Raw genomic sequence first — 18807 nt, 5'->3', positions numbered from 1 at the left:
GTTCAAAAGGGCTTGTGCGACTTCAAGCAATGGTGAGGGACGTCACTGAGGTCCTGCTGGATGGGGAGACATTAGTTTTCCTCAATTTGTTGGATTTCCCAGAGGGTTGCAGCATTGCAGCGAATGGATGGGGAGCGACGTATGACAGCACGGGCAGCCAGGGTGTTGGAGTTGACTTGAGGGTTCCAGTGATGCACCACATTGCAGTGTTCAGTTGGACATCAACAAGTCCAGGGGTGGCTACTTCTAGTCCATGCTGGTGCACAGTTCTTGGCTACAGAGTACACAAGGGCCATCGCTGCGGATACTCCCCAGCTTGCACTTGCCAGTTTCTGGACCAGGTTAACCCTTGTTTTCGTCTTGGCAGCTACCTTCTTCATATGGCTGTGGAAAGTTAGCATGCAGTCCAGCTTCACTCCAAGATGGGCTGGAGCAGGTCACGTCGCACAGTGTTGCAGGTCACTTTCAGGGTGCACTTAGTGTTCCTGTTATCAAACTGGAATACAGTGACTGTTTTGTGGGGGTTTGGCTTCAGCTTCCATTTTGCAGAAATGTTCCTCCATGGTGTTGAGGTCCCCGTTCAAGGGGGACTCTGTGTCATTGAAAGTGGCTGCTTGTGTTGCCAGGGCAAGGTCATCTGCAGATGCAAATCTGCGCGACCTCCTGAGGTCTCTTCCAACCCTAATCTTCTATGATTCTTATAGACAGTGAAGCGCATCAGCACAAGTATTGAGCCTTGTGGCTGTCCATTGCTGAGGATCTGGGGCAAGCTGACTTTGTCGCCCAACTTGACGCGTAACCGGCTATTGCTCGGCATCCTCCATTGCAGGCATAGTGTTTTAAGGCAGGGAATGATCCTTGCAAGCTTCAGCATCAGACCATTAATCCAGACTGTGTCATAGGCTGATGACAGGTCTACAAAGGCTACACTGGTCCTGGATGCAGTGAAGTGGGGATATGAGGGTGTGAAGAAGATGCCACATGGGCCATGATTGGCTGGGATGAAGGGGTCTGAAAAAAGGGTGAACAGAATACAGTGTAGGGGGTGGGAGAAGCGTGATACTGAAATGTAGCAGGGATAGGATGTGGTACGGGGGGGGGACAAAAAAGGGTGGGATTGCTAGGATGAAGTGTCTGGAGGGGGTTAGTGAGGGTGGGTGGGAGGAGAGAGATATTAGGAGATACTGGGGCACTGGTAGGTGATTGTAGGGTCTGGTGCAGGGGGTTTGGCTGGAGGGATAGGATGCAGTCCGGGGGGTGTCTCCCTGGTTCTGGGGAGGTGAGCTGAAGTCTAACAGGAGAGATAGCTCAGTGGTTTGAGCAGTGGCCTGCTAAACCCAGGGTTGTGAGTTCAATCCTTGAAGGGGCCATTTAGGGATCTGGGGCAAAAATCTGCCTGGGGATGCTCCTGCTTTGAGGTTGGACTAGATGACCTTCTGAGGTCCCTTTCAACCCTACTGTTCTATGATAACTAGCGGGGTTGGGGAGGAGTTGCTGACAGACAGCCTAGCTTCAAGCATGGCTGTGGAGAGTCAATGGGACCTGCAGGGGCTTCCAGGGATGTGCAGTGGGGAAGGGACAGCAGGACTCATGAGTGGCTTGTGGGTGACTGGAGCCTTGACGGAAGCCCTCAGGCCTATGACACTCATAGGCTGCCAGCCCCACCACCAAGTCAGACACCTCACTCCCCTGCTCTCCCTAGGAGGCAAAGGAGTCTAAAGAAACCCTGAGTGGAAGTGCTGGACTCCCCAGAACCAATTCCTTGCTCCAGACGGAGCTGTGGCAGCTTTATAACCTCCATCTCTCCTGGAGTGGAGAGCCAGGTGCCAGTTTGGGGGCCCTGCACTGTAAGATAAGAGACAAGTGGATACAATAGTTGGGGGAAGCTAGTTTAACCACAGCCCAGTGGCTAGACGGGCTGTGTGCGTTCTGCATGTTACCACACCTGGGATGTGAACCAGGCCATTATTGGCTCAGAGGGTGTATGGGATTCTGCCAACCAGGAAGCTCCCCTGGGCAGGAAATGCATTAACTCAATCTTTGTTGGAAGCTGCTCCTTGCAACCCAAGCAGTAGGAGAGGAGGCACAGCAGCACTGATAAAATACCCCGACTCTGACCTAGGGGGTTGGCACAAGGCTGGCTTTAATCACGTTTGGCAGATGACAAAGTGCCAGCTGAAGCAAAGAAAGGACAAATCTACTGCACCTGGCAAGCATCCATCAGGTTGGACATCCTTCCTACATCTCTGGAAAAAAATCATTGTGCATGGGAGGCGTATTCTGTCTTGGATATTTCTAATGCACCTATTATCACCCACTGCAAATATACTTAACCTCTAGACCATAGGACATCAAGGTAGATGAGAGTCTAGTAAATGGGACAATTTAAGGTACTTCAGATGCCTCATTATGCTGCAAGTGCTGTATTTTATTGCAAAATTATTCCAGCCCCAGCAGATTCCAGATCCTGTTATAATAAAATAACGGGCATATTAGATGGTCTCGCTCCCCTGGAGCCTGCCATACTAGTGCTTGCCTGGGAGGATCCCACACAGACTTTTATACTGAGATGACCCAAAGACAGTATAAAAAGACACTATCAAGATAAATCACAACTTTTTTCCTCTCAGTTCCTCACCTATCTTACTACTAGATTAAAAGGGCAAGAGTTCTCAAACATTTTGATTTACTTTCCACCATTTTTGCTTTGTTTCCTTTTTTGCACATTGCTTCCTGCAGACTAGACCAATCGGTTTCACTTTGTTTCTAAAAGTTTTTAGTTTTTCTGATGCTGCCAGAGATTCTTGAATCCCACTCTAGGGGATAAACTATTGTTACCAACAAGTGGAATTACTCCTTTAGCTCACTGAGGTGAGAAGTTGGTGCTCCTCCTCCCTCCCCAACCATAGGGGCACTGTAAAGGGAAATATTGTAGCTCTCTCCTCTGATGATCTAATCTACCACTTTGAGTGTCTGATCCAGCTCCTAGTGAAGACAGTGGTAAAAGTCCCATTGGTTTCAGGAGAGAAGGATTGGGCCCTGAGTGCTTGAAATCTTTAAATGAACACAGGATGTGATTCAAAACCTCATCTAAAACATGGCATCACTAGTAGCAGAGTGCTCCTAAAACAATGCCTGGGCATTGGTTCATTGCGGATTCAAAAGTAGATCTTGTGATCTTCAATTTGGGAGACATTTTGGGTTTTTCCAGAATTTGGGTTCACTCTGGAACAGAATGAAACCAAATTTGCCAACATTTCTTAGCATATTAAAAAAATTCATTTCAGAAATATTGAAACAGGGTGTTTCTAAAATGAAACGAGAAACTGACTTTGTTGTTGATTACAGAACTGCTATTTAATAAATACTAGCAATGAAAATGAGAAGAATGTCAGTTTCACTGAGCTGCTGCCTGGGCTCCCAGGGCAGCCCTGCCATACAGACTATCTCTGGGCCAGAGACCCTAGGGCTTCTGGACTCCCAACTTAGCTGGTTCCCTGGGCTGCCCAACTCCTGAGCTGGTGTAACCTTTGGGTGGGCTAGAGTTCACTTCATTTCCCATCTCCAGTGCCTTAACCCCCCCTCCCCCAAAGAAAGTAGCTAGAGACCCAGAGTTCAGTCTCTAAGGATTTTCAGCAAGGATTGCACTAGGTCAGCCTCCGCACATTCAAGTCCAAAAAGGAACTAGAAATGAATGTGAATAATTTTATAAAAATCTTATGATAAAGAGACAAATAATAATCTAATTGTTACAGCATGACATGGGTATTTTATAATCCACAGACATTATCTTCACACAATTATACACATAAACACACACAAAGAAAAATTAAAATCTGAATAGTTCAGTCCCCACAGAAATACAGTGAGAAGAAACTGAAAGTTCCCAAACGCTTCGGTTTTGTTCATCTAAGTCTCAGAGTCTTTGATCACCAAATCTAGACAGTCTGCTGAGTCTCAAACAACATCTTCCCTCCATTGCTTGTAGGAATCTTCAGCTGGAATCCAGGCAGACTCTTCCTCTGCTGAAATCCCTGCTAGCCAGCCAGCTGACTGATTAACCAACCACTCAGTTACCGGTCTAGATTTAAAGAAAACACAAAACTGAGAAGAGCAAACTAGAAATGACTCTTTCCCCATTACTGCATTTAAAGAAAAGTTGGTGATTCAGACGAGTTGAGACAATGTAACTAGAACAGTTTGGCTAAAATCAAAACAACATTCAAAACATACAATTAAAATAGAAGCTATTTTCCTTCCCAATTTCCCCTGGCTATAGCAGCATTGCCCAGGCTTCCCTGTTCGAGGGTTCACAATATCACTCAACTGCTGCAAAATGCTTCAGAGTTCGGGGAAGCAGCCTGCTTCCTGCCCCTGGGCTCAGGTTCTCCCAACTCACCCAGGGCACGTGGCCTTCTGCAAAGCAGCTGCCCTGACTGCTCGCTCTCCTGGAGTCTCACCCCAGCAATGGGGAAACTATTGGAGCAGATCCAAAACTACCACCCCCAATTCCAGAAGCTTCTGGATGTGGAGTGCTTAATCTGCCTAGCAACAGTGACCCAGACACAACTCACTCCTACCTCCCCCAAGTGGGTCTCTTAAAGAGATATTTCCCCATTAGGCACATGGGTTACACTGGCAGAGAGTCTGGAAGCCCTGGGTTCCCTGGCTGGTGGTGGGACTGCCTTCGGGCCACAGACCCTGGGAGCCAGGCTCCCAGCTCCATGGAAAGGAATCTGGCAGCTCTGAGCCCCTGCTTGAGCCAGGGCACTCAGGGTTTCTAGGCTACGGCTCGGCAGCGGGAAGCTTGGCTGAGCTAGCAGCCTAGCCAGCTTCGAGAGCCCTAGCTCCAGCCCCGCTCTGGGGGCGGGCAGGATCCCTACTGCAGATCAGGGAATGTCACAGCTGTGAGAACTCCTCCTCCAGCCAGTGCTCTGCTGTGGGGCTGTCCACCGGAACACCAGCAGGTTTCCATGGAAACCTACCTATGTTTTGCCTATGATACCTGCCTCTGGAAATTTCCATTACCCACTTTGTCAGACGCATGTATTCACCCACGAAAGCTTATGCTCCAATACATCTGTTAGCCTATAAGGTGCCACAGGACTCTTTGTGTTGTTGTATGTTTTGTTGACTCTCCAACAGTTTTGATAAAACATTTTGCCCCAGCAAATTGACATTTACCCGCCCACTCTACTTGGAAGCCCTGTCAATCCTAGACACTTTAATTACTAGTATTACAGCAATTGCTATCCATTGTTCAGCTGCACAGGCAATAGCAACAACATGAGCACTAGAGCAGACAGGCTGTTTTAACCACTGTGTCTGGAAAACCATCTCTGAGCAATTTTCTATGACATGGTGGTAATAACTCCTTTGAGCCCTGCTTGCATTAGTGCCTTAATACCTGTTGCTGCTGAACCATTCTTTGTAGTGTAGAAACACCTAGAGGGACGAGTGCTCCTTTCGGAGTCACAAATACACCTCTACCCCCATATAACGCTGTCCTCGGGAGCCAAAAAATCTTACCGCGTTATAGGTGAAACTGCGTTATATCGAACTTGCTTTGATCCATTGGAGCATGCAGCCCCCCCCCCCCCCCCCCCCGAGCGCTGCTTTACCGTGTTATATTGGATTTCGTGTTATATTGGGTTGCATTATATCAGGGTAGAGGTGTACTACCTTTTGTAGCTCCCTGGGTAGCCTCTGGACTATTTCATCAAATATTGTGTCCAGGTCATGTGGAGTGAAACTAGGGTGACCAGATGTCCCGATTTTATAGTGACAGTCCTGATTTTGGGGTCTTTTTCTTATATAGGCTCCTATTACCCCCCACCCCCTGTCCCGATCTTTCACATTTGCCAGCTGGTCATCCTCAGTGAAACTATATCACAGAGCATGTTTCCCAGAACAAACCATTCAAGAAGAGATTCTCTAAAAAATCTGCAATAAAGATTTTAAAGCCAAGGACTTATAAATGGTAAGATTTAATTCAAAACAATGCAAGAACACTGTGACCTAGCAGGGAAGGTGGACCTCTTTCTTTCTACTTCCCTCAAACACTTTGTTTTCTAGCTCAGATCTTTAAGTAGCACATGAACATGGATGTCATGTTAACGAGGGGTGTTCTGGTGCAGTTTATTTCTGGCCTGCTCCTCACAGGAGTCTCAAATCCCTCCCCAATTGCAAGGAAATGATATACTGAGAAGTAGCATGTGTATCCATTGGGAGTTCTTACTGTGCCAAGCAGCTGCAAGGGTGTGTGGTTCTGAAGTAACTCAGCAAGGCAATCTGGATGTGATGCATTTAAGATGCCTGGATGACGACAGTTCTTTGTCTTCCCTTCTGTTCCACCCACTGTCCATCACACTATATGAAAGTCCGAATTGTTTTAACCTGTGCTTCTCTTGGGCTTAGCTTTAGGTCAGCTGTTTCAAGTTTCTTATTGGAATTTTAATTCTTAGTTCCTTCCCTCATCCCGATCTCTCAAATATCTTTATTTTTTCTGACCATAATGTTTAAAAACTGCATTCGAGTTTTTAAATCTGTCATAACAAAATGCTGGTCCCTTAAGACTTTAGGGTTCTGTCTGTCTAGGGACTAGCATGTAACTCCCGCTGAGCACCTTTGCTGCAGTATCTGAGCTCCGGATGGTTGACATTACGCTGTACTAGGTGTTGTCACTTAGCATTGACAAGAACAGCAAGAATAAATCCTGATCCTCTTGCTCCAAAAGCACAGGCCCCACCCCTTGAGCAAAAGGAAAATCCCTGTCAGCTAGTGGGTTTGCAGGACCTATGGCTTACAACTCAGCAGTTCTGGTTTATTCCAGGAGAGGGCAGTGATAACGCATGCATATTAGCCTATCCCTTCTAATATTTGTTAAATCGGCCTCAGTGTAGTATTCCTGTTTTTCTTCCAAAAATGTTTTAGAACTGTGCATAGAAAATAATGTTTTCAAACAATAAATAATACACTGTATCCCTTTGATTTGTATTTAAACACTAAGGTATTTTTTGTTGCATACAAATGCAGTGATAAGCAGCAGTAAACAACTGGACTGTATGTTTCCCCAACAAGGAGGAAGTGAACAGCCAGAAAAACAGCTAACTTGTGGAATTCCAGGCTTATCTCCTTCCTGGCTGTCTGAATGGAACTGAGGCTTCAGGAGATAGTGAGCTTTTCATGCAGATTAATCTCTTTCAAACCTCATTCCCAGATTGTCCAACAAAGGTGCATGCCCCCCTCCCCCTATGAAGGTGCATTTTTGCACAGATGGAAGGGGAGCGCACACAGGCAATTGTACCCAGCTGGGGAATTAGATATTCTGTCTATGGACAGCCCTACAGAGGTGCTTGTTGGAGCCTAGATAAAGGAGGGGGAGGTGTCCCAGGATAGGTGTTAAGTCTTCTTTGTCAATTAAGGGATGGGAGAATAGGGGGTGCCCTGGCCCACCCCAGATGTGTATTGTGGTTTCTTTTAGGGCCCTAACCCTGGGGTGGGGGAGGGAGAGGGGTCAGAAGAGAATCCTGTCCAAAGCCAGAGAATGGGGATGCGGGGGGGAGGGGGGGGAGAAAGGAGCCCACGGGACCCCTCTCTCAACCACCTACTGTGCTCCCACCCCAGCCACTATCTCCCTGGGCTCCCTCCCCTTCCCAGCCCCTTACCTGTATACTCTTTGACATCCCTGGCACAGCTGTGCAGATTCTTCTACCTGAGGACGGAGCCAGGGCTCCTGCAGGATATGTGGGTTCTACTAGGCTCCACTCCACTCCCGGGTAGGTAAAAGCAGATGCCCTTCTCCCAGCATGCCTGCAGCCAGATCTGCTTCCCTGCATGCTCCATTTCCACCCAGACCGGCAGCCGCCCAGTTGGGGCCTGAGGCAGAAGTAGTCGCACAGAACAGCATGTGGAAGGTGTGAAGCACCAGCTCCTCAGGGATGCTGCTCTGCCTGCCAGCCCCAGCACAGAGCACAGGAGCTGGAAGCCCAATCCAGGCAGGAGGTCCTGGCAGTTGAAAGTCAGGTGGTGGAAGAGCTCCTGTAGGTACTGGTCAATCCCCGTGGCCAACAGCACAGCCTTGTGCCCCCCAGAGTCCTGGCTGGCAGTGATGGTGGGAGAGAGCTTGGCAGAGCCAGCAGATGCTATGCATGGGGGTGGAGGGGCAGGGGCTCTTTCTGGCCATGGATAAGGAAGCACAGTGTGAGGAAGAGGAGGGTGAAGAAATCCCAGGCTCCTGGTGGCTGAAGCTCCAGTGATATTGATCCCTATAAAAGGTCTTTCATCCACAGAGTTCAAAAGCAGGTCTAGATCATTATCACCAACTAACTAGCAGGGAAACTGAGGAGGCCAGGGACCCCAAAGTCTCAACTCCCTGCTCCTGAGTGTCAGTCACTAGACCATGCAGCTGCACAGTTTCCCTGCGGCTAGGCAGCAGACAGGCATGAAAATAACCCCACACAAGCCAGAAGAAGGAGAGAGGAGACAATGGGAAGCTGCAGAAAGGGATAGAGACAAACCCCATCCCAGTGCTGGTCCTCTTAGGATTGCCAGAAGTTAACCCTTTATACTTCCAGAGTCATCCATTCCAAGTATTGTTTATTATTTGTGCCCAAGAGCCCCAGTCATGGCCCAGGACTCTGCCATGCTAGGCTCTGTACATTATTTATTAGATGTGCTGTGTTATAGTAGTGCCTAGGCACCCCAGCCAGGGACCTGACTGCATTTGGCTAGGCACTGTACTGACACCTCTCTAGATTAGTGGGCTAATTTCCCAGAAACAAAACAACAACAACAACTGTAGTGGGGTGGATTGGCCGCCCACAGACCCGGAGGGGGAGGAGCCCCTCATTGAATCCTGGTGGGCAGAACCATGCCACGCTCAACCTTCCCGCCGGAAATTAGTGGGGGGACCAGAAGTACAAAAGGTGGCCCGGAGAACTCAGTTGGGAGGCAACTTCCGGAGGAGCCAGAGGCCTCCTGTGAGCTCCCGAGCTGGGAGGCTGCTGCAGACCCTGAGGGAGCTGAGGACTGGCCAGGGCCATTTACAGACCTGAGCAGGGAGGAGCTGCAAGCGCTGACAGAGGCCTTCTTCCCTGATGACCAGGACAACCCTCTCCAGAGCCAGGTACACCCTGAGGGGGACCTGGGAAGTGGTCCGGGGTGGCCGACCCCGTCTGGCTGCAACGCTGCCAGCAAGCGAGTCAGCGTGTTGTGGTCAGGATCCCCGCTGACCCGGTGGCAGACAGCTCTGCCACTGCTAGGGCCCTGGGCCGGGATGCAGTGGAGTGCGTGGGCCTGTATCCCCCCTGACACCTCAAGCTGTCTAGTAGTATAAGGACCCTACTGTCAATCAAATGTTAACCCCCCCTTTACCCCTTAATCCCCGCCCACCTGTCACCAGAAATCCCATCCCCGTAGGTATTACTTCCAGGGTCAAGCTGGACACATGACCGGAAGCAAGGTGTGTCATGTGACCCCCCCATGACTCCGCCCACTGCCCTCTACCAATCAGGAGGGGTTTCAGCCGCTGGGGACCACCCCCGAGAGGAGATTTGACCAAAGTAGGGCAGGTTCTGGGGTGGGATGAACCACCCAGAAGAGGGTCATGTGACCCCTCTAAGAACTCCTCCCACCACCCTTTGCCAATCAGAGTGCAGCACCACCACCCCGTAAGTTCCAGCGCTGGGCAGAAGAGGCCATTTCTTACCAAGAACACGTGTTTTAGAAATCGTGAAAATGCTGAGAGGAAACATGGTCTCCTTCACCACTCCCGTGAGAACGTAGGACTTTGTTTTAGCCCCGAGCACTTTTGGACTTGTGTGGAGAAAGCGCTACATCAATGACAGTTCCGATGAGGACTCTTTGACTCAACTGTTGGTGGATACCTGACCCCGAAACCCAACTGCTCGTGAAGAAGACCGACGAGCATGCCAGCCTCTCGTTGTCCAGCCCTATGGAGGAAGGTGACCATGGCTCGGGGGAGTCACCGGTGGACAAGGTGAATGGAAAAGATGTTGCTCAGGTAAATGAACGATTAAGAAGGGACGGTTGAGGATGGGGTGTAATGGGGTTAGGAACCAACCCGGGGTTGTGTAAATCTAAAATAGGGTTACCATATTTTGTGCCTCCGAAAGGAGGACACTCCACGGGGCCCCAGCCCTGCCCACGCCCCAACTCCGCCCCTTCCCCAAAGTCTCCGCCCCCTCCCCTGCTTCCCGCGAACATTTGATTCACGGGAAGCCTGAAGCAGGTAAGGGTGGGTGTGGGGGGAGGAGGCGCAGCCCAGGCTGGCCCCCCCGGCGTTTCCAGCCTGGGTCGGCTCGGGCCCTGGGGTGCCGGCCCCGGGCCCGGCCGAGCACCCCCGGCCCGCCCAGCACTGCCGGCCCCCGGGCCCCCGGCCAAGCACCCCCGGCCCCCGGCACCGCCGGTCCCCAGCCCGGCCCTCGGCACCGCTGTCCCGGCCCCCGAGCACCCGCACGGCCGGCCCGCATGTCCCGATTTTCCCAGACATGTCCGGCTTTTGGGGATTTCCCCCCGGACGGGGATTTGGAGCCCAAAAAGCCGGACATGTCCGGGAAAATCCGGACGTATGGTAGCCCTATCTAAAAACAAGCAATGGGGGGGGCTTACACTGTTTCTTTTCTTAAAATCTCTCAACTGCTCAACAATGCCTTTCTAGAGGCATTTGAGACTTTACACATCGGGAGCCCTGTGGGAGTAAATATATTGTGCATCGGCTGTTTTGCTCATGTCTAGACACAGATCTCAAGAGGAAAATCTGGAAAAGGACAAAATGGAAGAATGAACAAGCTCAGACTCCCTAATGGTAGGCAGGGCCGGCTCCAGGATTTTTGCCGCCCCAAGCAGCAAAAAGGAAAAAAGCCGCGATCACGATCTGATCTACTGCCGCTGCTTCAGTCTTCGGCGGCAATTCGGTGGCGGGTCCTTCACTCCCAGAGGGAACGAGGGACCCGCCGCCGAATTGCCGCAGAAGAGCCGGACATGCCGCCCCTCTCCGTTGGCCACCCCAAGCACCCTGATGGTAGGGGTCATGGCGTCCATTTTCACAGGCAGCTGTAAAAGGTCGTGTTAAACCAGGCGATTAATAAAACTTGTTTAAATTTGTCAATATGAATGTGTCCCCTCCATACTCGTGTTAGTAAAAGACGGTACAAGTAACAGTCATGTCTACGCAGACGGCTCTGTTAAAGAAAATATATTACACCCCCGGGGAAGTTGGGAGCTTTGGTGGGGTGAACCATCTTTTTCAAGTGGCCAAAAAGCATAGTAAAACTTTAAATAGAAGACGGGTAACAGCTTGACCTTCAGACCAGGATGCTTACACTTTACCATCTTTCTCACCCACACCTATGTATTTACTTAAAATACAAAACCTCATAAAATAACCAAACCAATAAGCAAAATATATTTACTGGGCTCCATCCATCCATCAGCCATTGAATTTTCCTTTTCAGCTGTCTCTTTCCTTTTTCTTTTGAGCTTGTTTACCCTCTGGTCTAAGGATCTCTCATGTTTTGACCGTATTGTGGAGCAGACAACATTATTATTATGAAATGTTGTTGTAAACTTAAAATAAAATACTCATTAGGGTGTTTTTCTATTTAAAAAGTCATAGCTTTAAAACAAAAGAATCCATTTCAGGCTCTACAACACACACAGGTTGAGTTTTTCTACCACTTTAAAAAACAAAACCACCCCACAAACAATTTTAAAAACATCTCATTTTGCAGAATAAAAAACGAACTTTAAAATCAACCTTTAAAATCCATTTTAAAAAACACATTTTGCACAGAAACCCATTAGTTTGAAACACACCATACCATCATTTTGCAGCCATAAAACCCCAGCAGTTTAAAACCAATACGACATACATTAGGGTGTTTATACACCAATGCCAGAAGCCTAGGTAATAAAATGGAGGAACTGGAGCTCTTGGTCCAAGAGCTGAAACCAGATATCGTAGGAATAACGGAAACGTGGTGGAATGGCAGTCACGACTGGAACACAGGTATGGAGGGGTATGCGCTGTTTAGGAAAGACCGGAACAAAGGTAAAGGTGGGGGGGGTGGCATTGTATGTCAATAGTGAAATAAGCTGTAAAGAAATAATAGTTGATGGATTAGATAACACAGAGTCCGTCTGGGCAATACTCACACTGGGTAAAAGGACTACTAGAGCCTCTCCGGGGATAGTGCTTGGGGTGTGCTATAGACCGCCGGGATCGACCCAGGATATGAATAAGGAACTATTTAATGTGTTTAGAGAAGTAATTACTAATAGAAACTGTGTAATTATGCACCCTTGTCCTCTTCCATCCCCCTCCTGCCAGACCTTCCCTTGCCCCTCCTGCAGACCCTGTGCTGGCTCCCTGCTCTTCCCCACATCACACCAAGCCCCTTGCCCTCCTCTCCTCGGGCCTGCACAGCCTCTCCCCACCCACTCCCCAGTGCTCTGGCTCCTTTGGCCCCTTCCATCTCTTTCACTTTGTCCCCTCCCACCTCCCTCCTTCTGTTCTGCTGTTCCAGCCTCTGGAAGCACATCATCCAAACGCCCCCCTCCAGCTGCCAGAGGGGAGGCCCTGACACAGGGGGGATGGAGCAGCTGGAGCAGCTAAATGGCCCTGAGCACCCAGAGCAGGGGGCGTTCATCTGGCAGCCTGGCAGGAGCTGATGCCAAAGCATCGCAGGGGCGACTGACAAAGGGGGTGGACACCTGGGTTCAGAGGCTGCTCTCAGGGCCATCCTGTGTAAATGCACTGACCCTGCAGAGCAGACTTTGGTGCTAGGGGAACAATGCTAGCGGGGAGAGTCCTTGGAGACAGAATTATGGGGTGCGACCCAAAGCCCACTGGAGTCAGAGGACAGACCCATCAACATCAGTGCTCGGTAGATTGGACTCCTACCGAGGATCTTGCTGAGTCAATATTCTAGGCCCAGGTTTTCCCTGCCAGGGAGCGCTGCACCGCGAGGCTGCTCAGTGCAGTTAGGAGGCGGCCAGGGTCACAGGCTGCTCACCTTGAATTTGTGTTGAAAACCCATGAATTTCATCAGCCAGATGATCCTTACCACTGCCCTCAGCCGCCCATACACCTCCTTGGATGCGGTCCAGGGGAGCAGGATCTGAGAGAAACAAATTGGGAGAAATTGCTGAGGAGAAGTACCAAAAAAAAATAGCACAAGCACATAGGGAGAAAATCAGAAAGCTTAAGGCAAAAATGAGTTCTAACTGGCAAGAGACATAAGACAATCAGAAGCAGCTCTATAAATGCATTTGGAGCACGAGAAAGACAAAGGAAAGTGAGGGGCCACTACTCAGCAGGGAAGGAGAGCAAATAATGGAGGACACAGACAAAGCCAAGGTGTTTAACCGTTTTAGTGAAAACTGAAGCAAAAAAGGCATTAATGGTGACTAGATACTTAACACAATATTAACAACAAAGGGGAAGGAATACAGGCCAGACTAGGGAGAGAACAGGTAAAAGATGATTTAGGTCAGTTAGATGTATTCAAACTGGCAGAGCCACATGATAGTCACCCTAGATGGAGCTAGGCAAAGCAATCTCTGAACCGTTAGGAGGGCTGAGGTCCCAGAGGACCGGAGAAGGGCAGACACAGAACTTATCTTCAGAAAGGGGAACAAGGAGGCCCCGAGGAATTATAGACCTGTCAGCCTAACTTTGGTACCCAGAAAGATGCTGAACAACTTATTAAACAGTTTGTAAGAACCTAGAGGAGATAATAGGGTGATAAGGAACAGCCACCATGGATTTGTCCAGAACGAACCATGCCAAACAAATCTAATTTCCTTCTTTGACAAGGTTACTTGCCTAGTGGATGGAGGCAGGCAGTATATGATGATGTATATGAAGTTTAGTAAGGCTTTTGACACATTCCACAAGACATTCTCATAAGCAAACTAAGCCAGTATGAGCCAGATGAGATTACTATAAGGTGGGCGCACAACTGATGGAAAGACCATACTACAAAGAGGAGTTATCACTGACTACGAGGCACACTGGGAGGGTGTCTCTAGTGGGGTTCCCCAGAGGTGTGCTTGGGTCCAGTACTAGTCAATATTTTCATTAAGAACTTGGTTAACGGAGAGGAGAGTATGCTTGTAAAGTTTGCGGATGACACCAAGCTGGGAAGGGTTGCAAGAAATTTGAATTCTAACCTGTCCTCCAAAATGAGCTTGCTAAATTGGAGAGTTGGTCTGAAGTCAACAAGATGAAATTCAGTCAAAACAAATGTGACGTAACACACTTAGGAAGGAAAAATCAAATGCATAAAAACGAAGTGGGGGATAACTGGCTAGGTGGCAGTATTGCAGAAACGAGTCTGGGGGTTATCATGGGTCTCACACTGAATATGAACCAACAGTGTGATGCTGTTGTGAAAAAGGGAAATGTCATTCTGAGGTGTATTAGCTTGGAGCACTGTGCCCAGTTCTGGGCACCACGCTTTAAGAAAGGTGTGAACAAACTGGGGCTAGTCCAGAGAACAGTGACAAAAATGATCAGCGGTTTAGAAAACCTGACCTGTGAAGAAAGGTTGAACAAATTGGGCATGTTTCATCTTGAGAAGATGGAGGGGGCACCTGTAACAGTCTTCAAATACGTTAAGGGCTGTTATACAGAGGATGGTGACGAATTGTTCGCCATGTCCCCTGAAGGTAGGACAAGAAGTAATGGGCTTAATTTGCAGCAAGGGAGATTTAGGTTAAATATTAGGAAAAAGTCTAAGGGTGGCTAAGCACTGGAACAGGTGACCTAGGGAAGTGGTGGACTCCCCATCATGGAGGTTTTAAAAAACAGGCTGGACAAATACTCATCAGGGACGGTCTAGGAATGCCTGGCCCTGCCTCAGTGCAGGGGGTGGAGTAGATGACCTCTTGAGATCCCTTCCAGCCCTGCACTTCTGTGTTCCCTCTTCCCAGGCTCTGGGATCGAGGAGACCGAATCTCTGTCAAGGACATTTCCCTCTTTTTGGAGCACAAACCACCCACAGAATCTACTTCCTGTGGCCCCAGAACTAGAACGTTGAGGGAATCTAGCTCTGGGCTCCGGCCAGGTTGGTGGGGCCCATGGTGAACACAAATGAATGCCAGGGTCAGATGGGGGCTCAGTGGAGAACACGGCAGATCCTGCACTCCTCCACCCCCACCCCATGCAGACGTTTTTCAGATATAGCGGGGGCACTTGGCCCTCCAGCCCAAGACCCTTTGTATAGAACATACTCTGAGGAGCCAAAGGCACCGGGGCGGGGTGTGGGGGAGTGTCCCATGCTTGGGATTAAATGGAGCCTAGGTCCCTGAGCCCCACCCCAGGTACAGAACTAGTCCCCTTCCTGCCCCCACGCCTCCAGACCTCGAAGATGTTCTCCAGCACCAGAAGGTTGGGCTCCTGATCCTTGCACACCAAGGCCTTCAGCATCTCATCCATGGCTCTCAGAGTCTGTGTGCAGCGCAAAGGAGACACCAGAGCAAGTGGCGTTACCCAGCCAGGCGCTGAACCAATGCCCTGGCGTGTGACACCCCCCAGGCCACGGCAGCCCCTGGTATTCCAGCTCACCCACTCACTTGTACCCACAGGTGACCTACTGCAAACTCCTCCTGGCAACAGGGCCCCACCTCCTTTTGCTCTCCCCAGAAAGGCCACTGCATGCAGTCTAACCCACTGGAAGAGTCAGAAAGGACTCCGCATTTGGAAGGGAGATTTCCAGCCAAGCTTCGGTTCCCCTGGCCTGTGTGCTTCTGAAGCAGCCGATCTCAGGCCTGTGCCCCAGCCACGCACTGGGGATGAATGTGCTTGTGAAGGGAGTGTCTGTTCCCCACTAACTGTCGGTGCATGTGAAAGATAAATGCCTACTACTGCTACCCTATGAGGGAGTTACTCCTTTATCTGCGGCGGTGGGGCCTGTGCTTTGGTGCTGCAGGTCCTGAGCTGAAGTCCTGCCGAGGAGCTGTGATTATTACACTCATATGCTAGTGCCAGGTAACCCAGGGGACAGGTACACGAGCGACTGGCAGGATTCCCACTCGGTTTGGGGCGGCTCCGCGTGGCCGGTTTGGGGCTTACCTTGGTGTACAGAGCAGCCTCCACGCCCTGCACGGTCTCTGCTGGAGGCAGGGAGAAGATGCTGGAGAAGCAGGTGGCGAGCTGGCTGGATTGTTCCAGGCCCCGCAGCGGTGGCTTCACTTTGCTAAGAGAAGAGACACGTGTGGATTGGAGGGCTGGTGCGGGACTGATGCGCTAATGTTGGCCTCAGGCTCCCAGGACATGGAAACACCTGCGGGGGCTCCAACTGGGGGTGGCGGATGAGAACAGGACACAGGGTGGTGGAGGGAGCTGGTGCTGCCTTCTCTCATACCAGCAGGCAGGGACTTAGTGTAGACGAAACCAGTTGGGGCAGAGATCGCTGCGCTTCGCCGAGAAACGACATCCCGCAAACGGCACGGACGGGAGACTAGAGCCTGCTGGCACCAAAGTGCCTCTGAACCAAGTGGCCACAGTGCAAAGGAGCCTGCCAGTCCTGTCCCGCTGGGGGCAAAGAGACCCTCCCACCAGAGCTGTCTGCACTGCGGCTGCACAGTCCGGGCCAGCAGAGAGATGCTGCATCAGCCCGCAGCAGGGCAGAATCCAGGCAGGGATCCAAGCCCTGCCCCTTGCCCAGAGCTCTCAGCCTGCTGGACAGGGCACCCAGCTGTGTGCAGGGGGGCAGGAAGGTGGGGACAGCCCAGACAACATTAACCCCTTCACCCCCACTGCCAGAGCATGGCCCCAGCACATGCAATGAGGTGCCAGGTGACTACTTACCTCCTGCAGGACAGAGCCATGCCCCTCATAGCAGGCGGCAGCCAGTGAGGAACAGCTACGCCCACTGCTGACGCAAATCACCCCCCTCCGCCCCAGCAGAGACGGGATCGTGGCCAATGCTGTCGCCTGCCCCGCTGTCAGGAAGCCAGTGCCCAGTGGGGAGAGCCGCTCCAGCGCCTACCGTGCCTCCCCCTCCCATTCCTGGGGAACCTATTGAGCCAACAGTGAGAGCCCAACTCCAGCCCGCAGCATCTGCCACCTCCGGATGCCTGATGGGCAGGCTTCTGGGAAGCTCAGAGCAGGGCACCAGCGGCGCTGAGAGAGAGCCCCCCATGGCACAGGCAGTGCCACGGGCCAGGGCTCAGCCTGCCCAACTTCTCAGCCACAGGGGGTCGCTGAGCTGCCGGTGTGACGCAGCTGGCACAGCTGGCAATGACTCCGGTCGCTCCGCTCCAGCAGCACCCAACTGCCCCTCTCCCCCCAGAGCCATCTCCTGCGGGGTCCCAGAGGGGACCAGTCCTAACCCCCTCACTCCCTCCCCCACATCTTCATAAGGCCACGTGGAGAGGTCGCCAGGCACCGAAGGATCCTCCACCACCTACCCACTGGTGCCAGCCCACATGCACCAGCACCATCACCTGGTGCCACGTGCCCGGCGGAATCAGAAGATGGGGGAGGAGCAGAGGGGGGAATGCCCTGGAGAAAAGACAGTTACTCACCGTTGTAACTGTTGTTCTTCGAGATGTGTTGCTCATATCCATTCCAATTAGGGGTGTGCGCGCGCCGCGTGCACGATCGTCGGAGAATTTTCTACCCTAGCAACACCGGCGGGTCGGCTGTGGAGCCCCCTAGAGTGGCGCCTTCATGGCGCTGGATATATACCCCAGCCGACCCGGCGCCCCCTCAGTTCCTTCTTGCCGGCTACTCCGACAGTGGGGAAGGGGGGCGGGTTTGGAATGGATATGAGCAACACATCTCGAAGAACAACAGTTACAACGGTGAGTAACCGTCTTTTCTTCTTCGAGTGCTTGCTCATATCGATTCCAATTAGGTGACTCCCAAGCCCTACCTAGGTGGTGGGGTCGGAGTGAGACATTGCTGTGTGCAAAACCGCTGATCTGAATGCAGCATCGTCCCTGGACTGCTGTACTAGTGCGTAGTGAGCTGTAAATGTGTGGACTGATGACCAAACTGCAGCTCTACAAATGTCCTGGATCGGAACTTGAGCCAGGAAAGCAGTCGAGGAAGCTTGGGCCCTCGTGGAGTGAGCGGTGAGGTGCGGTGTTGAGACACCTGCCAGGTCATAGCAAGTCCGGATGCAAGACGTGATCCAGGAGGATAGGCGTTGTGAGGAGACCGGTAAGCCTTTCATTCGGTCGGCCACTGCAACAAAGAGTTGCGTCGTCTTTCTAAAGTGCCTTGTGCGGTCAATATAGAAAGCCAGGGCCCTGCGTACGTCCAAAGAATGCAAACGCTGGTCATGGTGAGTAGCATGTGGTTTAGGATGGAAGACTGGGAGAAATATATCCTGATTCATGTGAAATGGAGAGACCACCTTAGGAAGAAAGGCAGGATGTGGACGAAGCTGCACTTTATCCTTATGGAAAACTGTGTAAGGGGGCTCGGATGTAAGCGCCCTGAGTTCAGAAACGCGCCTTGCTGAGGTGATGGCTACGAGGAAGGCTGTCTTCCAGGATAGGTACAGAAGTGAACAGGTGGCCAGTGGCTCGAATGGAGGACCTGTGAGCTTGGAGAGAACCAGGTTGAGATCCCACGTCGGAACGGGCTGACGCTGTTGTGGGTACATCCGGTCTAAGCCCTTGAGGAATCTAACGACCATCGGGTTAGAGAATACCGAGGACGCGAGTTCCCCTGGGTGAAAGGCCGATATAGCGGCCAGGTGAACTCTAATTGAAGATATCGCCAAACCCTGCTGTTTTAGGGAGAGGAGATATTCCAAAATGAGAGGA

Source organism: Chrysemys picta, chromosome 4 (assembly GCF_011386835.1).
Source record: "Chrysemys picta bellii isolate R12L10 chromosome 4, ASM1138683v2, whole genome shotgun sequence".
Taxonomy (NCBI): Eukaryota; Metazoa; Chordata; order Testudines; family Emydidae; genus Chrysemys; species Chrysemys picta.
Note: the sequence above shows the minus strand (reverse complement) of the source record.